The sequence below is a fragment of the Staurois parvus genome, unplaced genomic scaffold (genome assembly GCF_062004578.1).
Source record: "Staurois parvus isolate SC_StPar_1 unplaced genomic scaffold, SC_StPar_1.0 ptg001430l, whole genome shotgun sequence".
In the NCBI taxonomy this organism is placed as follows: domain Eukaryota; kingdom Metazoa; phylum Chordata; class Amphibia; order Anura; family Ranidae; genus Staurois; species Staurois parvus.
Window position 1 is genome coordinate 75,930 of NW_028319226.1, and position 25,965 is coordinate 101,894.

The window sequence follows — 25,965 nt, forward strand, 5'->3', positions numbered from 1 at the left end:
GGTCTCCCGTTTACCATCCCCCGGCCCGGCCCAATGTGGCGCTTTTATTAGAAGTGCGTTTTATGATAAACGCCGCTAATGAAATACGACAATTTTACTCTTAAGTAATTTTGTAATTTATTTTGGAAGTAAATACAGTTGTGATTTAGAGCCGGTAAGAAGCATTAATCAGCCGCTCCTCCGGCCTGCGCTGACCCGCGGACTGCGAGATTAATTAGGAAAGCCGCCGTTGGCGGAGGAGGGGCATTGTGAATTGTGAAGACGGAACTGGTTCGTTCTGGTGCTTTTCTCTCTCCTGCTTGGTGGCGGGATCCCTCCTTTACAAATAGTCGAAGGGCCCGATCACACGTATACTCACTGTGGAGCCTAAGGGGTTAATCCTCCGTATTGTGTAAAAAAGGCGGTTTGATTCTGTCTTCTCTGATCCTCCCCTTCTACTGTCCCCAATCTATCTGCTGACAGTAATGAGCCCTAGGAGTCACTCTGCACATGCTCAGTTTGATGTGTACCGCTAGAGAGGGTTTTCTTTTTCTCGGGAGGGTGCATGTGATCAGCACAGGGCCAATCAGCACTATCCAGGCAGAGGATCAGGGGTTATGCAGCCTCATAGGACAATCTGGGGGAGAATGAAAACTCCTCCTACAAGGTTTAACTATTCTATTCTGTTTTATTCCATTTTTTTTTAATTTAGGAAGGCGGCTATGTTCTAATTTATTCTATTCTATTGTATTGATTCATTTTCTATTCTATTATTTTCTATTCTATTATTTTATATTTTTTTTCTTCTGTTCTGTTTTTTTTCTATTCTTTACAAATTTCGGAAGGTGTCTATATTCTATTTTATTTTATTCTTATTGTATTCTTATTGTATTGATTTCTTTTCTATTCTTTTTATTCTAATATTTTCTATGCTATTATATTCTATTATTTTATATTTTTTTCTTCTATTCTGTTTTTTTCTAATCTTTACAAATTTCGGAAGGCGTCTATATTCTATTTTATTCTATTCTTATTGTGTTGATTTCTTTTCTATTCTATTATTTTCTATGCTATTATATTCTATTATGTTTTTTTTCTTCTATTCTGGTTTTTTCTATTCTTTTCGAATTTTGGAAGGCGGCTATATTCTATTTTATTCTATTCTATTGTATTGATTTATTTTCTATTCTATTATTTTCTATGCTATTCTATTTTATATTTTTTTCTTCTATTCTGCTTTTTTCTATTCTTTACGGATTTCAGAAGGTGGCTATATTCCATTTTATTCTATTCTATTGATTTCTTTTCTATTCTATTATTTTCTATTCTATTATTTTATATTGTTTTTCTTCTATTCTGTTGTTTCTATTCTTTACGAATTTTGGAAGGCGGCTATATTCTTTTTTATTCTTTTCTTATTGCATTGATTTCTTTTCTATTCTATTATTCTATTCTGTTCTTTTATATTTTATTCTGTTCTGTTTTACTTCTCTTTTTTTTATTTTCAATTCTATTCTATTTACTACTTCAGTTCTTTTCTATTTTATTCCTTTATTTTCAATTCTGTTTTATTCTATTCTTTTTTTTTTTTAATTCAATTTTGTTTTAGAATTCTGATTCGAATCTCGGATAAAATTTAGTTTCATTATTTCGGATTCATTTAACTTTGCTACTATTGTAATTCTGAAAATTGGATACATCCTAATAAGGAAACATTTGTCTGAATTTTGATGAGGAACCGCACTTGTCTAGCACTAGAACACCTAATATGTTCTTTAAAACATAGAACGATACAACCCAAACCGGCCACTTCAACCCGACACCAAGTGGATGTGTATCACGTATCTGGTGATGGAGGCCAATGGAGAGAGGGCTTCCCTTGCGGCTAAGTTCCGGACTCCTCTGAGAGTTCGACAGCGGGAGTCAGGCCCAAAGTTGCACAGGTCACCTGTAGGAGTGCTGGTTGGTGGTCCACTCGGAAGCACAGCTGGTGCTCGGAGATAGGTCTGCAGACAGGAGGCGCCTGTGCGTGGTATGGATTTGGATGTTTACTGGGTAGTCCGTTCAAGCCAAGGTCAGGTACCAGGTGGGAATCGGAGTGGATGTAGTCAGATGGGATAGCCGAGGTCACACACAGAGAACCAAGAGAGAGAGTATCCGTAAGCCAGGCCGAGGTCAGATCAGGGGTAAAGCTGAGTAGACAGGTCCAGGAGCAAGCCGAATCGGTAACAGGAAATCATGGGTCAAAGTCACAGTAAACAGGAACAGGGCACAGGGAGCTAGAGATCATCCAGCAACTTGAGAAAGTGATGAGCCTCCTTATTAAGGCCGTCTGGCACCAAACTGAGGCTGATGTGTTCTTCTGTGGCCATGCAGAGTACTGGCAGAAATGCCAGATCTTCCAGAACTTCTGCCGTGGACAGGACCCTGACAATGTGGCTGGTCAAACCACTTGGACTTTTTATATCTCCATTGGGCTGAACAGCTGTCTATGTGCCTACCGGGAAGACTTCCCCCTTACTTCCTGTGTGATGATGGGTATCACCAAGAGAGGAAGTGGGGCTAAAACTACCCAATGGGGGGTCACAGCCAGAAATAAAGATCTGAAAGAGGTTCCAACCGTTTCCTCAAACTGTCCATGACTAGGAAAAAAAAAAAACGGCTAGAAGAGTCTGTCAGATGTCTTCACTTTCCACCATCTGCCAAAAACTGAGAAGTTTTGGATGGGCTGACCCTTTTTAAAAGTTTATGGAGGGGGAGGGGAGGGGGGCTAAACGAGTCCCTTGGTAAAGCAGAAAGCACTAAAAGTCATTCCAGAATGTCCAAGATTAAGAAAAGCCGCACAAAATGATACTGCGAGGCTTGTTCGCGGAGAGTTAAAGGCATAAAGCTATTGATAGGGATTTGGCGTTCCGTCTCTACTTAGCAAAGTCTATTGAATTAGTAATAAAACGGAGCACTCAGTATATAACGGCGAGGCTGCCATTTGCACAGAGGTCCCATCACTCACTGGTAATAGGTTTTCAGAATTTAGGGCAGAACATAATCCCTGAATGACACAGAAGAGAAAGTCGAACCAGGGATTTCTGCCACGGAAAGCATGCTACTGGGGCAAAGGCTGGGTTCGAAAACTTGGGTAAACCAGTTGCCCAAACCGTTAAGCCACATTTACCCATAAACCAAATCTTTTACAGCCATCTGTAGACCCAACCTTAACCTTTACCCAACAATGAAGCCTGATCCTTAACCTGCACCCGGAGCCTCAATAGGTTCCTCTTACATTAATCCACTGATGGTGGATAATCCACTGGGTAAACCAGTTGCCCAAACCGTAACCCAGATCTACCCATAAACAAAACCTTTTACAGCCATCTGTAGACCCAACCTTAACCCTTACACAACAATGAAGCCTAATCCTTAACCTGCACCCGGAGGCGCAACAGGTTCCTCTTACATTAATCCACTGATGGTGGATAATCCACTGGGTAAACCAGTTGCCCAAACCGTAACCCACATCTACCCATAAACCAAACCTTTTACAGCCATCTGTAGACCCAACCTTAACCCTTACCCAACAATGAGGCCTAATCCTTAACCTGCACCCCGAGGCTCAACAGGTTTCTCTTACATTAATCCACTGATGGTGGATAATCCACTGGGTAAACCAGTTGCCCAAACCGTAACCCACATCTACCCATCAACCAAACCTTTTACAGCCATCTGTAAACCCAACCTTAACCCTTACCCAACAATGAAGCCTAACCCTAACCTGCTCCCGGAGGCTCAACAGGTTCCTCTTACATTAATCCACTGATGGTGGATAATCCACTGGGTAAACCAGTTACCCAAACCGTAACCCACATCTACCCATCAACCAAACCTTTTACTGCCATCTGTAGACCCAACCTTAACCCTTACCCAACAATGAAGCTTAATCCTTAACCTGCACCTGGAGGCTCAACAGGTTCCTCTTACATTAAACCACTGATGGTATCGGATGTCACCACCACAATTTTAGCTTTCCTGGCCGACCATGTAAATGACCTCTCTCCCGCAAAATGAAAAGCAAGTATCTTATGTGACTGCCTTATAGCGATTGGCCTTAACCTTTGATACAATTCTCTCTCTGAGGTCCAATTCCTTGAATTAACTCACAAATGTACCAAAGAGGCCTCAACCTACCAGGCCCTTCTGCTTACATTAAAAATAAAGATTGCTTAATTAGAATTCTCCATGAGCCAAGTTTTTTGTTAACTTTTAGCCAGGTCTACCCGTCTTAAACAGAACTAACCCATCTCATAAACTGAATCCCTGGAATGAACCACCTTTAAACCCTACCTTAAACCCTATACCCCCAATGATGAAACCTAACCCTCAACCTACCCCTACTGATGAACCAAATCCATCAAATGAATCGCCTGTAAATCCAGCCTTAACCCTTGCCCAATGGTGAAACCTAACCCTCAACCTACCCCTACTGATGAACCAAATTCATCAAATGAATCACCTGTAAATCCAACCTTAATCCTTGCCCAATGGTGAAACCTAACCCTCAACCTACCCCTACTAATGAACCAAATGAATCACCTGTAAATCCAACCTTAACCCTTGCCCAATGGTGAAACCTAACCCTCAACCTACCCCTACTGATGAACCAAATTAATTACCTGTAAATCCAACCTTAACCCTTGCCCAATGGTGAAACCTAACCCTCAACCTACCCCTACTGATAAACCAAATCCACCACATGAACCACCTTTAAAACCAACTTCAACTCACCCGCAGTTGTGAGACCTAACCTTTAACCTACCTCTATTCAAAAAAAAAAAAATCTTTGAACTGAACCACCTGTAAACCCAACCTTAACCTTTACCCATCAATGAACCCTAACCCTTCCCTTACTGATAAACAGAATCCATCAAATGAATAACCTTTAAACCCTACCTCAACCCCTACCCAATGGTGAAACCTAAGTCTTAACCTACCACCACTGATAAATTGAATCCTCCAAATGAACCTCCTATAACCCGACTTTAACCTTTACCCATGAATGAACCCTAACCCTTCCCTTACTGATAAACAGAATCCATCAAATAATCACCTGTAAACCCAACCTCATCCCTTACCCAATGGTGAAACATAACCGTTAACCTACCACCACTGATAAATCGAATCCACCAAATGAACCATCTGTAACCCAACCTTAACCCTTACCCAGTGGTGAGACCAAACCCCTATCCCACCACTATTCACGAAACAAATCCTTTAAATGAACCACCTGTACACCCAACTTTATCCCTTACCCATCAATGAACCCTAACCCTTCCCTTACTGATAAACAGAATCCATCAAATGAATCACCTTTAAACCCAACCTCAACCCTTACCCAATGGTGAAAATTAACCCTTAACCTACCACCACTGATAAATCGAATCCTCCAAATGAACCTCCTGTAAACCCAACCTTAACCTTTACCCATCAATGAACCCTAACCCTTCCCTTACTGATAAACAGAATCCATAAAATGAATCATCTGTAAACCCAACCTCATCCCTTACCCAATGGTGAAACCTACTCCTGCTGATAAACTAAATCTTTCAAATGAACCATCTGTAACCCAATGTCATCCCTTACCCAATGGTGAAACCTAACCCTTAACCTACACCTACATATAAACTGAATCCTCCAAACGAACCATCTTTAAATCCAACCTTAGCCCTTACCAGTGATGCAACCTAACTCTTAACCGATCCCTACTCATAAATTGAATCCTTCAAACGAATCACCTGTATACCAAACCTAAACAGCGATGAAACCTAACCCTTAACCCATCCCTACTCTTAAACTGAATTCTTCAAATGAACCATCTGTAAACCCAACCCTAGCCCTTAACAAACGATGGGACCTAAGCCTTAACCCATCTCCCATCCCTACTCATAAACAGAATCCTTTAAATGAACCACCTGTATACCCAACCTTAACCAAGCAACTGAGGACGTGCAAGATCCTCCAAGTTTAATGTCACCATTGCCAGGTGACTGGACTGTCGTCCAATAGGAGTTTTGCTGAGTGATCCATGCATGCACGCCATGGCCGCCCATACCATGGCAACTGAGGTCATCAGGCGGCCGGCCTACCAAAGCCATAGAAACATGACATCAGGACGTTTCCATGTATGGGTGGACCAGCCATCCTAAGTTGCCATGGTATGGGTGGCCATGGTGCTCATTCAGTATGGCAAGTAAATGTTTGTCACCCTAGAACAAGAAGTGCGTTGTTGAAAGCACTTTGTGATATTTTGTTTAAGGCTACAATGGGCCTTAAATGGCTCCTGAGGCGGGCAAGTCCCTCCCAAGCCAGGACTGCTGGGAGGTATGCAAAGGCTCTCTAGGGTTTGTGGGTGCAAAAACTCACCTCCTTCTTCTGGGAAGTGAAAATGCACAGTGTTCCTCAGCAGCTGGTTTAGGCAACTGAGGAACCAGCTGCTGAGGAACACTGTGCATTTTCACTTCCCAGAAGAAGGAGGTGAGTTTTTGCACCCACAAACCCTAGAGAGCCTTTGCATACCTCCCAGCAGTCCTGGCTTGGGAGGGACTTGCCCGCATTTTCACCTTTGTCCCGCGGTCCCGGTGTACAGGGGGTTTGTCCCGAATTACTCTATTCTTTACATGGTAACTTCCAGCCGAGGAGGACCTGCAGCAGTGTGAACAGTGTGCACAGTGTGCACATCTAAAAATACCTCCACCTATTCAGTATCGCCTATTATTAAAGATGCGGGCACAGATGCCAGATGCTGTGGGTCCTTCAAACTATGTGAAGGTCAGACATGAGATGCCCATCACCCAGTCATACAGATCTGTCAGATAAGCCTGATTGAGGAGGTGCGTGATCATCCAAGTCCAATGTCACCATTGCCAGGTGACTGGACTGTCGTCCAATAGGAGTTTTGCTGAGTGATCCACGCATGCACGCCATGGCCGCCCATACCATGGCAACTGAGGACGTGCAAGATCCTCCAAGTTTATTGTCACCATTGCCAGGTGACTGGACTGTCGTCCAATAGGAGTTTTGCTGAGTGATCCATGCATGCACGCCATGGCCGCCCATACCATGGCAACTGAGGTCATCAGGCGGCCGGCCTACCAAAGCCATAGAAACATGACATCAGGACGTTTCCATGTATGGGTGGACCAGCCATCCTAAGTTGCCATGGTATGGGTGGCCATGGTGCTCATTCAGTATGGCAAGTAAATGTTTGTCACCCTAGAACAAGAAGTGCGTTGTTGAAAGCACTTTGTGATATTTTGTTTAAGGCTACAATGGGCCTTAAATGGCTCCTGAGGATTATGGAAGCTGCTTTCAACTGTCCTGGATCTGTTCTTGTGCCAGAAATTGGCCCTCATCAACTGGCAACACAATGATGGATATTGAGGAACCCTAAGCCTAACCTAGTTATCACAAGGCCTTGTGATCACATGGTTTTCTTAGTAGAAAAGCTCGTACCTGGGCTCCCGCTACATCAACTTGCACCACTTGGCCAGTTTTAATTGCTCCTGAGGATTATGGAAGCTCCTTTCAGCTCTTCTGGATCTGTTCTTGTGCCAGAATTTGACCCTCATCAACTGGGAACACAATGTTGGATATTGAGGAACCCTAAACCTAACCTAGTTATCAACAAGGCCTTGTGATCACATGGTTTTGTTATTAGAAAAAACCCATATCAAGCAAAATTTGCCAAATTTTGCAAAATTCAACATAATTGCAACTATATTATAAAGCGTTTTGGGCAAAATAATGCCACACATCCCTACCTGCAACTTGTGGAACTTTATGGCCACCTCTACACAGTGTGCCACAAGTCAACGGCACTCCACTAGGAAGTCCACAAGCTCTTGTTTCATAATCGGAAGGTAGCTGATTGAAGGTGTTGAGTTTTGGGTGGACTAACCCTTTAAGAATTTTTTCATAAAAAAAAAATGTATTTTTCCTTCCCTTCGGTAGTCCACCCACAAGCCAGCGTCCTCTCCTACGGTCAAACACTAGTACCTGGGCTCCCGCTACGTCAACTTGCACCGCTTGGCCAGTTTTAATTGCTCCTGAGGATTATGGAAGTTCCTTTTAACTGTCCTGGATCTGCTCTTGTGCCAGAAATTGGCCCTCATCAACTGGGAACACGATGGAACCCTAAACCTAACCTAGTTATCAACAAGGCCATATCAAGCAAAATTTGCAAAATTTTGCAAAATTCTGCTTAATTGCAACTATATTATAAAGCGTTTTGGGCAAAATAATGCCACTCCTCCCTACCTGCAACTTGTGGAACTCTATGGCCAGCTCTACACAGCATGCCACTCCACTAAGAAGTCCACAAGCTCTTGTTTCATAATCGGCAGGCGGCTGATTGAAGGTGTTGCGTTTTGGGTGGACTAACCCTTTAAGAATTTTTTTCATTAAAAGAAAAAAAAAAATATTTTTTTTCCTGTCCCTTCCATTGTCCACCCCCAAGCCAGCGTCCTCTCCTACGGTCAAACACTCGTACCTGGGCTCCCGCTACGTCAACTTGCACCGCGTAGCCAGTTTTAATTGCTCCTGAGGATTATGGAAGTTCCTTTCAACTGTCCTGGATCTCCTCTTGTGCCAGAAATTGGCCCTCATTAACTGGGAACACAATGATGGATATTGAGGAACCTTAAACCTAACCTAGTTATCAACAAGGCCTTGTTTGCCATTTGCCAAATTTTGCAAAATTCTGCTTAATTGCAACTATATTCTAAAGCGTTTTGGGCAAAATAATGCCACTCCTGATTGAAGGTGTTGAGTTTTGGGTGGACTAACCCTTTAAGAATTTTTTCGTTAAAAGAAAAAAAATATTTATTTTTTTTTCCTGTCCCTTCCATTGTCCACCCCCAAGCCAGCATCCTCTCCTACGGTCAAACAGTCGTACCTGGGTTCCCGCTACGTCAACTTGCACCACTTGGCCAGTTTTAATTGCTACTGAGGATTATGGAAGTTCCTTTCATCTGTCCTGGATCTGCTCTTGTGCCAGAAATTGGCCCTCATCAACTGGGAACACAATGATGGATATTGAGGAACCCTAAACCTAACCTAGTTATCAACAAGGCCTTGTTTGCCATTTGCCAAATTTTGCAAAATTCTGCTTAATTGCAACTATATTCTAAAGCGTTTTGGGCAAAATAATGCCACTCCTGATTGAAGGTGTTGAGTTTTGGGTGGACTAACCCTTTAAGAATTTTTTCATTAAAAAAAAAATATTTATTTTTCCTGTCCCTTCGGTAGTCCACCCCCAAGCCAGCGTCCTCTCCTACGGTCAAACACTCGTACCTGGGCTCCCGCTACGTCAACTTGCACCACTTGGCCAGTTTTAATTGCTTTACCAATTAGGACTTTTCACGCTCGGCTGATGAATGGCTCACTAAAAGCGCACTTATCCGAAGAAGGGGGGGAGACGCGCAGCCACCGTTCTGATGTAAAAGAGCCATTACAAGATTGGAATAGATTGGCAAGCCGTTTATCATTCATCCGCGCGAGCACGGGGCGTCGGTCAGAAACAAAAAAAGGTGATGAATTAGCTCGCCGGTTTTCTCCCCACGTACGTAAAGATGCAACGTTCCCCGCGAACCAGACCTTCGCTATTAAAAGGACCTTAACGCGCGGCGTGACCTTGCTCTGCGAAAACATGTTTGCTTAGCACAAAAACTTAATCATAAGAACTCCTAAGTGGAATCCTTCTTTTTTACGGCCCCCTTTTTTTTTTTCCTCGCGACGGGAATTTATGGCTCGCAGGACAGGTAGGATATGAACAATGGGCCAAATGGAGTCCGGGGTTATCTCATCTAAGTGAAAACGCTGCTAAAAATCGATGTGACCTCTTCTGCACTGTCATCCCAATTCCCACCCTCCGCGTCCTATTTGTCTTTGCCTGGATGCTCCGATCCGTGCGCTGTCTCGGCTCCTCTCTCTTGGGCCAGATTATCAAAATGAATCATTGCCCGCTCGCCTCTTATATTTCTATTTATTTTCCTGCTGCTGGCGAGCTCGGTTGAAATATGATTCTCTTTGCATTTGATTTGGGCTGCAGCCGCCAGCACCTAATTTCTTTGTGTGTCTCTTTGTAACCGAGAGTGATATTATTTTGAAACTTCAATTTAGTGTATGGAAACATTTGCAGGCTGGCCGGGGTGACACTCGTCCCCGCCATCGATAGTCATTGTCAGGATTAGAATTGACTACGGGAGCCGCCAACATTGCAAGGTGGACGCTAACAGACTGTGATATTGGCCGGGATCTGGGTGCCGTGATGGACAGAGGTCTCCACAAATAATGTCGAAAGGAGTCAAACTAAAAATTAATATTATGCCAAAATTTTGGCAAGATTTACTGGAGTTGACGAGGAAGGTGAACTTAAGTGTTTTTATATTTTTTTTTTTTGGTAGGCCTGGGACTGGAGAGAGGTCTCCACAAATAATGTCGAAAGGAGTAAAACTACAAATTTTCCTAAATCAAAAATTTAATTATGCCAAAATTTTGGCGAGATTCCCGGGGAAGGTGAATTTAAGTGTTTTTTTTAATGTTGGTTTTTAGTAGGCCTTAGATGGTTGGGTGCTGGGACTGGATACAGGTCTGCACAAATAATGTTCAGTAAAATGTAGAGTTTTTCCTTCTTAAAAAATAGATTTTATGGCAAAATTTTGGTAAGCTTCACTGGAGTTGACGGGGAAGGTGAACTTAAGGGTTTTAATGGCTGATTGTTGGGACTAGAGAGAGGTCTGCACTAATAATGTTCAGTAGAAAATAGTCAAATTTAGAGTTTTTCCTTCTAAAAAATTTAGATTATGATAAAATTTTGGTAAGATTCACTGGAGTTGATGGGGGGAAAGTGAAATGCAGTGTTTTTCTTTATGTTGGTTTTTAGTAGGCCTTAGATGGTTGGGTGCTGGGACTGTTTTTTTTTTCTTCTTAAAAAATTGAGATTATGGCAAAATTCTGGTAAGCTTCACTGCAGTTGACAGGGAAGGAGAACTTAAGGGTCTTAAATGGCTGGTTGTTGGGACTGGAGAGAGGTTTTCAGTAGAAAATAGTCAAATTTAGAGTTTTTCTTTCTAAAAAAAATTGAGATTATGATAAAATGTTGGTAAAATTCACTGGAGTTGACTGGGAAGGTAAACTTAAGTGTTTTTTTTTTATGTTGGTTTTTAGTAGGCCTTAGATGGTTGGGTACTGGGACTGGAGAGAGGTCTGCACAAATAATGACTGTGATGTTGGCCGGGATCTGGGTGCCGTGATGGACAGAGGTCTCCACAAATAATGTCGAAAGGAGTCAGACTAAAAATTTTCCTAACTCAAAAATTAAAATTATGCCAAAATTTTGGCGAGATTCGCTGGAGTTGATGGGGAAGGTGAACTTAAGTGTTTTTATATTGTTTTTTTTGGTAGGCCTTAGATGGTTGGGTCCTGGGACTGGGAAGAGGGTTCCACAAGTAATGTCAAAAGGAGTCAAACTAAAATTTTTCCTAAATCAAAAATTAAAATTATGCCAAAATTTTGGCAAGATTTACTGGAGTTGACGAGGAAGGTGAACTTAAGTGTTTTTATATTTATTTTTTTTTTGGTAGGCCTGGGACTGGAGAGAGGTCTCCACAAATAATGTCAAAAGGAGTCAAACTACAAATTTTCCTAAATCAAAAATTTAATTATGCCAAAATTTTCCGGGGAATGTGAATTTAAGTGTTGTTGGGCTGGTTGTTGGGACTGGAGAGAGGTTTTCAATAGAAAATAGTCAAATTTAAAGTTTGTCCTAAAAAATTGAGATTATGATAAAATGTTGCTAAAATTCACTGAAGTTGACGGGGAAGGCGAACATAAGTGTGTTTTTTTGTTTTGTTTTTTATGTTGGTTTTTAGTAGGCCTTAGATGGTTGGGTGCTGGGACTGGATACAGGTCTGCACAAATAATGTTCAGTAAAATGTAGAGTTTTTCCTTCTTAAAAAACAGATTTTATGGAAAAATTTTGGTAAGATTCACTGGATTTGACGGGGAAGGTGAACTTAAGTGTTTTTCTTTAGGTTGGTTTTTAGTAGGCCTTAGATGGTTTGGTGCTGGGACTGTTTTTTTCTTCTTAAAAAAATTGAGATTATGGCAAAATATTGGTAAGCTTCACTGCAGTTGACAGGGAAGGGGAAGTTAAGGGTTTTAAATGTCTGATGTTGGGACTGGAGAGAGGTTTTCAGTAGAAAATAGTCAAATTTAGAGTTTTTCTTTCTAAAAAAAAATTGAGATTATGATAAAATGTTGGTAAAATTCACTGGAGTTGACTGGGAAGGTAAACTTAAGTGTTTTTTTTTTTATGTTGGTTTTTAGTAAGCCTTAGATGGTTGGGTGCTGGGACTGGAGAGAGGATTGCAGAAATCATGACTGTGATGTTGCCCGGGATCTGGGTGCCGTGATGGACAGAGGTCTCCACAAATAATGTCGAAAGGAGTCAGACTAAAAAGTTTCCTAAATCAAAAATTTAAATTGTGCCAAAATTTTGGCAAGATTCACTGGAGTTGACGAGGAAGGTGAACTTAAGTGTTTTTATATTTTTTTTTTTGGTAAGTCTTAGATGGTTGGGTCCTGGGACTGGAGAGAGGTTTCCCCAAATAATGTTGAAAGGAGTAAAACTACAAATTTTCCTAAATCAAAAATTAAAATTATGCCAAAATGTTGGCAAGATTCACTGGAATTGATGGGGAAGAAGAGCTTGTGTTTTTTTTTATGCTGGTTTTTAGTAGACCTTAGATGGTTAGGTGCTGGAACTGGAGAGAGGTCTGCACTAATAATGTTCAGTAAAATGTAGAGTTTTTCCTTCTTAAAAAATTGAGATTGTGGCAAAATTTTGGTAAGCTTCACTGCAGTTGACTGGGAAGGAGAATTTAAGGGTTTAAAATGGCTGGTTGATGGGACTGGAGAGAGGTTTTCAATAGAAAATAGTCAAATTTAAAGTTTTTCCTTCTAAAAAATTGAGATTATTATAAAATGTTGGTAAAATTCACTGGAGTTGACTGGGAAGGTAAACTTGTGTTTTTTTTTTTTTATGTTGGTTCTTAGTAGGCCTTAGATGGTTGGGTGCTGGGACTGGAGAGAGGTCTGCACAAATAATGTTCAGTTATATGTAGAGTTTTTCCTTCTTAAAAAATTGAGATTATGGCAAAATTTTGGTAATCTTCACTACCGTTGATGGGGAAGGTGAACTTTTAAGGGTTTTAAATGGCTGGTTGTTGGGACTGGAGAGAGGTCTGCACAAATAATGTTCAGTAGAAAGTAGTAAAATGTAGAGTTTTTCCTACTTAAAAATTGAGATTGTGGCAAAATTTTGGTAAGCTTCACTGCAGTTGACAGGAAAGGAGAATTTAAGGGTTTAAAATGGCTGGTTGTTGGGACTGGAGAGAGGTTTTCAATAGAAAATAGTCAAATTTAAAGTTTGTCCTAAAAAATTTAGATTATGATAAAATGTTGGTAAAATTCTCTGGAGTTGACAGGGAAGGCGAACTTAAGTGTTTTTATTTTTTTGTGTTTGGTTTTAGTAGGCCTTAGATGGTTGGGTGCTGGGACTGGAGAGAGGTCTGCACAAATAATGTTCAGTAAAATGTAGAGTTTTTCCTTCTTAAATAATTGATTTTATGGCAACATTTTGGTAAGCTTCACTGCAGTTGACGGGGAAGGAGAACTTAGGGGGTTTAATGGCTGGTTGTTGGGACTGGAGAGAGGTCTGCACTAATAATGTTCAGTAGAAAATAGTCAAATTTAGAGTTTTTCCTTCTAAACAAATTGAGATTATGATAAAATGTTGGTAAAATTCACTGGAGTTGATGGGGGCAGTGAACTTAAGGTTTTTTTTTTTAAGTAGGCCTTAAATGGTTGGGTGCTGGGACTGGATAGAGGTTTGCACTAATAATGTTCAGTAGAAAGTAGTAAAATTTAGAGTTTTTCCTTCTTAAAAAATTTAGATAATATTTTGGTAAAAATTCTCTGGAGTTGATGGGGAAGGAGAACTTAAGAGGTTTTTTTTTTGTGGGTTTTTCTTAGTAGGCCTTAAATGGTTGGGTGCTGGGACTGGATAGAGGTCTGCACTAATAATGTTCAGAAGAAATTGGTAATATTTAGAGTTTTTCCTTCTTAAAAATTTGAGATAATAAAATTTTGGTAAAATTTACTGGAGTTGACAGGGGGGAAGGAGAATTTAAGGATTTTAAATGGTTGGATGTTGGGACTGGTCTGCACTATTAATGTTCAGTAGAAAATAGTCAAATTTAGAGTCGTTCCTTCTTAAAAAAATTGAATTTATGATAACATTTTGGTAAAATTTGCTGGAGTTGATGGGGGAAGTGAATTTAAGGGTTTCTTTTTTTTAAAAGTCGGTCTGCTTAAAGAGGTCTGCGCAAATAATGTTCAGAAGAAAGTAGTAATACTATTTGAGATTGTGATAAAATTTTGGTAAAATTCACTGGAATTGACGGGGGAAGTGAATTTAAGGTTTTTTTTCATGTTGATTTTTAGTAGGCCATAATGGCTGGGTGCTGGAACTGGAGAGAGGTCTGCACTAATATTGTTCAGTAGAACATTATAAAATTTAGAGTTTATCCTTCTTAACAATGTGAAATTATGACAAAATTTTGGTAAAATTTACTGGAGTTGACGGGGAAGGAGAATTTAAGGGTTTTTTTTTCTGTTTTTCTTTTAATAGGCCTAAATGGTCAGGTGCTGGAACTGGAGAGAGGTCTGCACTAATAATGTTCAGTAGAAAGTAGTAAAATTTAGAGACTTTCCTTCTTAAAAAATTGAGATTATGATAACATTTTGGTAAAATTTGCTGGAGTTGACGGGGGAAGTGAATTTAAGGGTTTTTTTTTTTTTTTTTAAAGTAGGTCTGCTTAAAGAGGTCTGCACTAATAATGTTCAGTAGAAAATAGTAAAATTTAGCGTTTATGCTTCATAAAAATGTGAGATTATAATAAAATTTTGGTAAAATTCACTGGAGTTGATGGGGGAAGGAGACATAAGGGTTTTTTTTTGTGTTTTTTTTAGTAGGCCTTAAATGGCTGGGTTTTGGGACTGGAGAGAGGTCTGCACTGATCATGTTCAGTAGAATTTCAGGTACGATTAGTGAATTGAAATCGCATCGAATGTCGGTGTCTTAACACGAGCGATTTGCTGCAGCGCGATTTCTAAAGTAGTTCTTGCATTACTTTTTCTGAAGTTTTCACACAAAGTACAGAATTTATTAAAGCTTGTCTGGGCTGTCAGAAAAAAAGGGGGTGGAGAGCTGAAGTTACACTCTGCAGAGCTCAGTGAGGAGAGCTCTGAGAGCTGATTGGCGAGAAAGGGACACAACCCCCTCCACACAGCACACAGGAACAGTGCTTAGGCTGTCAATCCGCTGGAGGTCCCTCCCCTGTCACCATTTATCTCTTGGTGTCAGGCAGACTTGTCAGAGGTGATGGCAGAGGAAGGAGGCAGCAGACAGAAATGGCACTGGGGGGGGGGACTTACTAAAACTGGAGAGTGCAAAATCTGGTGCAGTTCTGCACAGAAACCAATCAGCCTCCAGGTTTTAATGCCAAAGCTTCACTGAAGAAGCTAGAAGCTGATTGGCTGCCGTGTACAGCTGCACCAGGTTCTGAGGGCTCCAGTGTTGGTAAATCTCCCCCTTCCCCTCCAGTGCTCTGGATAGAGACAAGAACACGCTACAGAGCAGTGGGTATCAAGAATTTAGAGGGGCCAGTGGCAGGAGAAAATTAATGTACTGTCGTTGGAAACAATGCCCTATCTTTGGTATCAGTGGGACAAATAGTGCCCCATCATTGGTGTCAGTGGGAGGAATAGTGCCCCATCATTGGTATCAGTGGGGGGAATAGTGCCCCATCATTGGTATCAGTGGGAGGAATAGTGCCCTATCTTTGGTATCAGTGGGACAAATAGTGCCCCATCATTGGTGTCAGTGGGAGGAATAGTGCCCCATCATTGGTATCAGTGGGGGGAATAGTGCCCCATCATTGGTATCAGTGGGGGGAATAGTGCCCCATCATTGGTATCAGTGGGAGGAATAGTGCCCCATCATTGGTGTCAGTGGAAGGAATAGTGCTCCATCATTGGTGTCAGTGGAAGGAATAGTGCTCCATCATTGGTGTCAGTGGAAGGAATAGTGCCCCATCATTGGTGTCAGTGGGAGGAATAGTGCCCCATCATTGGTGTCAGTGAGGGGAATAGTGCCCCATCATCTGTGTCAGTGGGAGGAATAGTGCCCCATCATCGGTGTCAGTGAGGGGAATAGTGCCCCATCATCGGTGTCAGTGGGAGGAATAGTGCCCCATCATTGGTGTCAGTGAGGGGAATAGTGCCCCATCATCAGTGTCAGTGAGGGGAATAGTGCCCCATTATCGGTGTCAGTGGGAGGAATAGTGCCCCATCATTGGTGTCAGTGGGAGGAATAGTGCCCCATCATTGGTGTCAGTGGGAGGAATAGTGCCCCATCATCGGTGTCAGTGAGGGGAATAGCATCCCAACCAGAGGGCGGCAGTTCGGAGACCAGTGCTATGGGGGGTGGGGGGATATAAGTCATTCACATTTCCTGCCTGAAGTTTACAATCACTTTCTCTTTCTTCGTTGACTTTGATACATATTTTCAAAACCGCAAAGTTTTGCTCAAATCTCCCAATTTTCAGCGACTTTTGAGGAAACAACATTTTCCCACCGCGTACATTCAGTATGCGGGAATCCGGGCAGAAGGCGGGACATTTTGTTTTCCAGCCAGTGCGTCCTCTTCCCCCCCCCTCCCCATCGAACTAAGGAAGGTTTTCATAGTCAAATAAATGTAGTGCCATAACTGCACCGAACGTCCTTCTGACACCGTCCCGGACACAAGGCAGAGCAGCCGCATCTTCAGAGCATTCCCTGGCATTTTCCTTTCTTCTCAATCTCGAGAGATCATCTTGAAGCGCGCCCATTTGAACGCACGCGGCCCGGTGACAAATGCCGCCATCGCCATGGATTCAAAATAAATACACGCGAGTGCAATCTGCCGTCGTGTAGAGTCGTGTTCGCTGTCAGTAAATGGCTTTCTGAAAACGTAATAGAGACGTCGGCTGTCTCACGAGTGGCTGCGGTATTTGTCTGCGCCGGTCGTGACATTGAAGCCCCCTCTCCCCCTCGTGTCCTTTAATCATTCCGGCCGCATTCAGAACGGTTTTGCGCCCCCCCCCCCCTTGGGAATTATAAAGAGAGAAAAAAATTTAATTGTCCCCGCGCCTAATGCAGGACATAGACAGGTCGAAAACCGACCGTTTTAAAAAAAAAAAAAAAAAAAGAAAAATCAGTCGTCCAATAGGCCGACGTTACCACCAGTGGTAAAAAAAAAATCGGCCGATTTTCGTCCCATCTACGGCCGGCATTTAATTACTTCTGTCCCTGCAGAGAGCTCCGCTAATATATTTTATATGAAAAGTATTGCGGTTACAACAATGTATCTATTTGTATCCATTTCAGATATAGATGGTTTATTCGGATACAAATAGATACATTGTTGTAACCGCAATACTTTTCATATAAAATATAATAGTGGACTGGAATTCTTCTTCCTTCTTCTTCTCCTTCTTCCCTCTTCTTCTTCCTTCCTCTTTCTTCCTTCCTCTTTCTTCCTTCCTCTTTCTTTCTTTCTTTCTTTCTTCCTCTTCTTCTTCCTTCTCTTCTTCCTTCTGCTTCCTGCTTCTTCTGCTTCCTTTTTTCTTCTTCCTTCTTCTTTCTTCTTCTTCCTTATTCTTCCTTATTCTTCCTTCTTTCTTCTTCCTTCTTCCTTCTTTCTTCTTCCTTCTTTCTTCTTCCTTCTTTCTTCTTCCTTCCTTCTTTCTTCTTCCTTCTTTCTTCCTTCTTTCTTCTTCCTTCTTCCTTCTTCCTTCTTCCTTCTTTCTTCTTCCTTCTTCCTTCTTCCTTCTTTCTTCTTTCTTCTTCCTTCTTTCTTCTTCCTTCTTTCTTCTTCCTTCTTCCTTCTTCCTTCTTCCTTCTTTCTTCTTTCCTCTTCCTTCTTTCTTCTTTCTTCTTCCTTCTTTCTTCTTCCTTCTTTCTTCTTCCTTCTTTCTTCCTTCTTTCTTCTTCCTTCTTTCTTCCTTCTTTCTTCTTTCTTCTTCCTTCTTCCTTCTTCCTTCTTCCTTCTTCCTTCTTTCTTCTTCCTTCTTTCTTCTTCCTTCTTTCTTCTTCCTTCCTTCCTTTTTCTTCCTTCTTCCTTCCTTCCTTTTTCTTCCTTCTTTCTTCTTCCTTCCTTCCTTTTTCTTCCTTCCTTTTTCTTCCTTCCTTCTTCTTCCTTCCTTCTTCTTCCTCTTCTTTCTTCCTCTTCTTTCTTCCTCTTCCTCTTCTTCCTTCCTCTTTCTTCCTTCCTCTTTCTTCCTTCCTCTTTCTTTCTTTTTTTCTTTCTTTCTTTCTTCCTCTTCTTCTTCCTTCTCTTCTTCCTTCTGCTTCTTCTGCTTCCTTCTTTCTTCTTCCTTCTTCTTTCTTCTTCTTTCTTCTTCTTCCTTATTCTTCCTTATTCTTCTTTCTTCTTCCTTCTTCTTCCTTCTTTCTTCTTCCTTCTTTCTTCTTTCTTCTTCCTTCTTTCTTCTTCCTTCCTTCTTTCTTCTTTCTTCCTTCTTTCTTCTTTCTTCCTTCTTTCTTCTTCCTTCTTTCTTCTTCCTTCTTTCTTCTTCCTTCTTTCTTCTTCCTTCCTTCCTTTTTCTTCCTTCCTTCTTTCTTCTTCCTTCTTTCTTCTTCCTTCTTCCTTCTTCCTTCTTTCTTCTTCCTTCCTTCTTCCTTCTTTCTTCTTCCTTCTTTCTTCTTCCTTCTTTCTTCTTCCTTCCTTCTTCCTTCCTTCTTTCTTCCTTCTTTCTTCCTTCTTTCTTCCTTCTTTCTTCCTTCTTTCTTCCTTCTTTCTTCCTTCTTTCTTCTTTCTTCTTTCTTCTTCCTTCTTCCTTCTTTTTTCTTCCTTCTTTCTTCTTCCTTCTTTCTTCTTCCTTCTTCCTTCTTCCTTCTTTCTTCTTCCTTCTTTCTTCTTCCTTCTTCCTTCTTTCTTCTTCCTTCTTTCTTCTTTCTTCTTCCTTCTTTCTTCTTCCTTCTTTCTTCTTCCTTCTTTCTTCTTCCTTCTTTCTTCTTCCTTCTTTCTTCTTCCTTCTTCCTTCTTTCTTCTTCCTTCTTCCTTCTTTCTTCTTCCTTCCTTCTTTCTTCCTTCTTTCTTCCTTCTTTCTTCCTTCTTTCTTCTTCCTTCTTTCTTCTTCCTTCTTTCTTCTTCCTTCTTCCTTCTTCCTTCTTTCTTCTTTCTTCTTCCTTCTTTCTTTCTTCTTCCTTCTTCCTTCTTCCTTCTTCCTTCTTCCTTCTTCCTTCTTTCTTCTTCCTTCTTCCTTCTTCCTTCTTCCTTCTTCTTCCTTCTTCCTTCTTCCTTCTTCCTTCTTCCTTCTTTCTTCTTCCTTCTTCCTTCTTCCTTCTTCCTTCTTCCTTCTTTCTTCTTTCTTCTTTCTTCTTTCTTCTTTCTTCTTCCTTCTTCCTTCTTCCTTCTTCCTTCTTCCTTCTTCCTTCTTCCTTCTTCCTTCTTTCTTCTTCCTTCTTTCTTCTTCCTTCTTTCTTCTTCCTTCTTTCTTCTTTCTTCCTTCTTCCTTCTTCTTCCTTCCTTCTTCTTCCTTCTTCCTTCATCTTCCTTCCTTCTTCTTCCTTCTTCCTTCATCTTCTTTCTTCTTCTTCCTCCTTCTTCTCCCTCTTCTCCTCCTTCTCCTTCTTCTTCTCCTCCTTCTCCTTCTTCTCCTCCTTCTCCTTCTTCTTCCTCCTTCTCCTTCTTCTTCCTCCTTCTCCTTCTTCTCCTCCTTCTCTTTCTCCTCCTTCTCCTTCTCCTCCTCCTTCTCCTCCTCCTTCTCCTTCTCCTCCTCCTCCTCCTTCTCCTTCTCCTCCTTCTCCTCCTTCTCCTTCTCCTCCTCCTTCTCCTTCTCCTTCTCCTCCTTCTCCTTCTCCTTCTCCTCCTTCTCCTTCTCCTCCTTCTCCTTCTCCTTCTCCTTCTCTTCCTTCTCCTCCTTCTCCTCCTTCTTCCTTCTTCTTCCTTCTTCTTCCTTCTTCTTCCTTCTTCTTCCTTCTTCTTCCTTCTTCCTTTTTCCTTTTTTTTTCTTCTTCTCTCTTCCTTCCTCTTCCTTCTTCTTCTTCCTTCCTCTTCCTTCTTTTCTCTACCTGCTTCTTTTCTTCTTCTTGCCCATCATTGCCAGCAAAATCGACTGATTCTTTTCCAACTTTACCGATAAAAAAATGTGCCAAAACCCCGAAAAATGGCCGACCAATTAACCCACTAATGGTGTGAAAATCGGGCAATTTTTTTTTTTGTTTTTGGCCGAAAAATCGGCTGATTTTCGACCCGTCTATGGCCTGCCTAATTGTAAATCTCCAAATGAATAGGACAAGGGGGGGGGGGGGGGATGGCGGCGTACCGGCCGGACGCACGATCGGCGCTTAGAAAACAAATGTATCAAACTCATAAAGCCGATATATGTATCTGGAAAGGAGGATTAGGAGACGGCGAGCGCCGGGAAGATTTCCTCCAGAAGAGGTTTTTATGGGCCGGCTGTAGAGCGGCGCCGTATTTTAGAACGATTTTTTTTTTGAGGCGTTTGAAGGGTTTCGAAGACTTTTTATTTCAGTTTATGGGCCTCTATGGATTGTGAGGGAAAATTGGACAGTTTTTCAGATTACATTTTTTTTTTTGCTTTTTATTGACTATCACTTTATTCTCTAAATCAGAAGTCAGTTTTTTTTTAAATGTTTGGCTGACCCAGAAGGGCGACTCGCCCTATGAAATCGCACTGAGCCACGCAGCAGCCGGATTAAAGTCACCCGATGGGGGCCAGGTGTGCCGGGGACTGGAATTGTATGTTGTTCGAAGGACAGGGGGCGCCGCGCTTATCAGCATGAGGGCCACGTCATACATTTTACAGAGAATTGTGGTCCTCATCAGAGTCCCTCTCATGTCAGAGTCTCCGTACAAGCCCCCCCCCCCTGACCTCAGAGATCCCATAAGAGTCTCCCTTAAGAGCATTAGGGATCCTATCACCCACCCCATTATATAACAGGGTCTCCATCAGAGTCACTCTATTACATTGGGTTCCCATCAGAGTCCCCTCTTCAGGGAATTGGGGCCCCCCTTACCTCAGGGTTCCCCTCAGAGTCCCCCCCCCCCTTACCTCGGCCCCCCATCAGAGTCTTCCCTTACGACTCTAAGGCTTACAGTGTGATTGTAGCAACAGGACAGGAGTCTATTGGCAGAGAAGGTCTAGACAGAGGAACCTCTGAGATATAAACTACTGCGAGAAAACCCCCCATTGTGGGAGGGGCAGAGACACCAACTACTGCGAGAAATGCCCCTCCTGCCAGGGGATTGGCCAAGGTCCCTCAAACATGCAAATCTGGGCCTACTCCCCTCTTTCAGAAAGTTCTCAACTTTCCAGAAAGGTGGGAGGGCTCCAGATGCCCTGACCTGTTAGAGCCTCCAAGCCTGTCCTGTGGTGACCTCACTACCTAACTCCCAGGCTTACTCATCCCCAGGCTGCTACTCAACTAACCTGGAGGGCGTTACATTAGTTTGCTACAGGGCCTTTATTCTCAGAGAATAGGTGCAGGAACTCCCTACCTTTTGAGTCACCCCTTGTCTCCACCCCCTACCCACCTCCAAGTATCGTCCCTTGGTTCCACCCCCTACCCACCTCCCAGTACCGCCCCTTTTAGAGAATACAGAACTAATTATCATTTTGGGGTGCTACATAATTTGTATGTAATGTGTTAATGATAACAAGAAAAGTAATAAAATACAGGAGATCCCCTGCAGCCAGCAACAATAAATCCCCACATAACCATACACCCCCCCAGCAACAATGGACCCCCCCACAACAAAATACCACCCCAGCAACAATAAATCTACCCCAGCAACCATAGACCTCCCCTCAACAAAATACCACTCCAGAAACAATAGATCCACCCCAGCAACCATAGACTCTCAGCAGCAACAACAGATCTCCATGCAGCCAGCAACAATAGACTCCTCCCTCAACAGGGGATCCTTCCCAGCAACAATGGACCCCCAAGCAACAATAGACCCCATCCCATGCAAAAATAGATTCCCACCAGTGACAATAGATCCTCCTGCAGCAATAGACCCTCCAGTAGCAAGCAGCAATAGACTTCTCCCTCAACAGGAGCTCCCTTCCCAACAAAGACCCCCCCCCATGCAAAAAATAGATTCCCACCAGTGACAATAGATCCCCCAGCAGCCAACATCAATAGACCATCCAGCAGCCAGAAACAATAGACTCCTCCCCCAACAGGAGATCCCTCCCAGCACAACCCCCCCCCCCCCAGCAATAGAACCTCCGTGCAATAATAATTCCCACCAGTGACAATAGATTCCTCAGTAGCCATCAGCAATAGACACCTCCCACAACAGGAGATCCCTCCCAACAACAACTGACCCCCCTCCAGCAACAATAGATCCCCCATGCAAAAAATAGATTCCCACTAGTGACAATAGAACCCCAGGCAGCCAACACCAATAGACCATCCAGCAGCCGGAAACAATAGACTCCCTCAACAGGAGATCCCTCCTAGCAGCAACTGACCCCCCCAGCAACAATAGAACCCCCGTGCAAAAATAGATTCCCGCCAGTGACAATGGATTTCTCAGCAGCCAGCATCAATAGACTCTCCAGTAGCCAGCAGCAATAGACACTTCCCACAACAGAAGATCCCTCCCAACAACTGACCCCCCTCCAGCAACAATAGACCCCACGCAAAAACAGATTCCTGCCAGTGACAATAGATCCCCCAGCAGCCAACATCAATAGACCATCCAGCAGCTGGAAACAATAGAAACCCCCCAGCAACAATTGGACCCCCCAGCAACAATAGACCCCTGTGCAACAATAGATTCCCCAGCAGCCAGTAATAATACACCCTCTAGTAGCCTGCAGCAATAGACCCCTCCTTCAACAGGAGATCCCTCCCAACAACAACTGACTCCCCCCTCCGGGCAACAATTGTCCCCCCATGCAAACATAGATTCCCACTAGTGACAATAGAACCCCAGGCAGCCAGCAGCAATAGAGCCCTCCCTCAACAGGAGATCCCTCTCAGCAGCAACTGGACTCCCCCCGGCAACAATAGAACCCCCGTGCAAAAACAAATTCCCACCAGCAACAATAGATCCCCAGCAGCCTGCATCAATAGACCCTCCAGTAGCCAGCAGCAATAGACGCTCCTTCAATAGGAGATCCCTCCCAACAACAACTGACCCCCTCCAGCAACAGTAGAACCCCCATGCAAAAATAGATTCCCACCAGTGACAATAGATCCTCCAGCAGTCAGCATCAATAGACCCTCCAGCGCACCCCTTGCCATTACATAAATTCAGTGCTGGAGATGCTGGAACTGCGTCCCCCCTGGTTTGCTGTAACCCATGTGACCTGGGAGGATGGGTCTAAAAAAAAAGCCAAAAACGGAGTTTCACTTTAAACTTTGTAAATAAGTAGATCACAAACCCGCAGATGATGAACCGTCTGGGAAATGAATCCGGAGACCTCTGTGCGTTGTTTTCCGCCCTCTACCATGGCGGTATATTTCGTTTATGGCCACTAATTGAATTCGATGTGTTTATGACCCTCCCATTATATATCGTGCCATCCCTAATGAATTATTATTTTTTTTTCTTGTGTCTTTCCTCAGATGACATCCAGATCGCCATTCCAATCATGAAGCCGACCCTGGAGAAAGTCCAGCTGGCGGGCCAGACTTTACCGCCCGGCTTTCCCGCTCCCTTCCTCTTTGCAGACGGGCTGTCCTCTGTAGAAACTCTTCTCACCAACATTCAGGTAAAGTTCCAACCTGGAGTGACACCGGTGACAGCAGATTCCCAGGGTGACACGCCAGGAAATGGTCACCAATTATCGGTCACAACTCGTTATGTGCTGGTTAATGGTGAAGTTTATTCTGCTTCTCTGGCTCCGCCCTCCAGCCAACAGAAGAATATATATCTTGAAATAAAACCTTTCCAATTTCATTACCTGCCTTATGTTAGATCCAGTGAATTCATTCATACAGACGTGAAAAGTTACCGGAAGGTTCACTTTGAATATCTCCCTTCAGTCATGCACAGGTGTATCGGCTCCTCCCCTCCAGTCTTGTCCAGGTATATCGGCTCCTCCCCTTCAGTCTTGCACAGGTGTTACGGCTCCTCCCCTTCATTCTTGCCCAGGTGTACCAGCTCCTCCCCCTCAGTCTTTCAAAGGTGTACCGGCTCCTTCTCTTCAGTCTTGCACAAGTGTACTGGCTCCTCCCCTTCAGTCTTGCACAGGTGTACTGACTCCTCCCCTTCAGTCTTGCACAGGTGTACTGACTCCTCCCCATCAGTCTTGCACAGGTGTACCGACTCCTCCCCTTCAGTCTTGCACAGGTGTACCGGCTCCTCCCCTTCAGTCTTGCACAGGTGTACCGGCTCCTACCCTTCAGTCTTGCACAGGTGTACTGGCTCCTCCCCTTCAGTCTTGCACAGGTGTACCTGCTCCTCCCCTTCAGTCTTTCACAGGTGTACCGGCTCCTCCCCTTCAGTCTTGCACAGGTGTACTGGCTCCTCCCCTTCAGTCTTGCACAGGTGTACTGGCTCCTCCCCTTCAGTCTTGCAAAAGGTGTTCGGGCTCGTCCCCTTCAGTCTTGCACATATGTACCGGCTCCTCCCCTTCAGTCGTGCACAGCTGTTCCGGCTCCTCCCCTTCAGTCTTGCCCAGGTGTACCAGCTCCTCCCCCTCAGTCTTTCAAAGGTATACCGGCTCCTCCTCTTCAGTCTTGCACAGGTGTACCGGCTCCTCCCCATTCCTGGCTTCCTCTGATGTCACTGCACACTGGGAGCTTCTCACAATGTGCATTAGAAGCTGCAGCCAGTCAGATAGAGCTCCGCCTTCTTTCCTGGCTGGAGGATGTCCAACAGCATCTAGGCCTTTCCTCTCCACCCAGCTGGACTTTCCCTGACCCCGCCCCTTTAATTTAATGCAGTTATCTCTGAACTGTAGCCCGAGGGTGGGATGCAGCCCTTTGTTTGCCTTTATTTGGCCCTTGCCACTGACACCACTGATGGGGCACTATTTCTTCCACTGACACCAATGATGGGGCACTATTCCTCCCACTGACACCAATGATGGGGCACTGTTCCTCCCACTGACACCAATGATGGGGCACTATTCCTCCCACTGACACCAATGATGGGGCACTATTCCTCCCACTGATACCAATGATGGGGCACTATTCCTTCCACTGACACCAATGATGGGGCACTATTCCTCCCACTGACACCAATGATGGGGCACTATTCCTCCCACTGACACCAATGATGGGGCACTATTCCTCCCACTGACACCAATGATGGGGCACTGTTCCTACCACTGACACCAATGATGGGGCACTATTCCTCCCACTAACACCAATGATGGGACACTATTCCTCCCACTGACACCAATGATGGGGCGCTATTCCTCCCACTGACACCAATGATGGGGCACTATTCCTCCCACTGACACCAATGATGGGGCACTGTTCCTCCCACTGACACCAATGATGGGGCACTATTCCTCCCACTAACACCAATGATGGGACACTATTCCTCCCACTGACACCAATGATGGGACACTATTCCTCCCACTGACACCAATGATGGGACACTATTCCTCCCACTGACACCAATGATGGGGCACTATTCCTCCCACTGACACCAATGATGGGGCACTATTCCTCCCACTGACACCAATGATGGGGCACTATTCCTTTCACTAACACCAATGATGGGGCACTGTTCCTTCCACTGACACCAATGATGGGACACTATTCCTCCCACTGACACCAATGATGGGACACTATTCCTCCCACTGACACCAATGATGGGGCACTATTCCTCCCACT

The 25,965-nt window shown here is 43.5% G+C and overlaps 1 long non-coding RNA gene across 1 annotated transcript in view; it reads left to right on the forward strand.

Annotated features, from left to right (window-relative positions):
* The window catches only part of LOC149436063 (uncharacterized), a 96,194-nt gene extending 72,311 nt beyond the window's left edge, over positions 1–23,883 (forward strand). The window contains exon 3 of the long non-coding RNA XR_016308336.1: positions 23,743–23,883. This is a non-coding gene — a long non-coding RNA (uncharacterized LOC149436063). The remainder of the gene's footprint in view (positions 1–23,742) is intronic.
* The last annotated feature ends 2,082 nt before the right edge of the window (positions 23,884–25,965 follow it).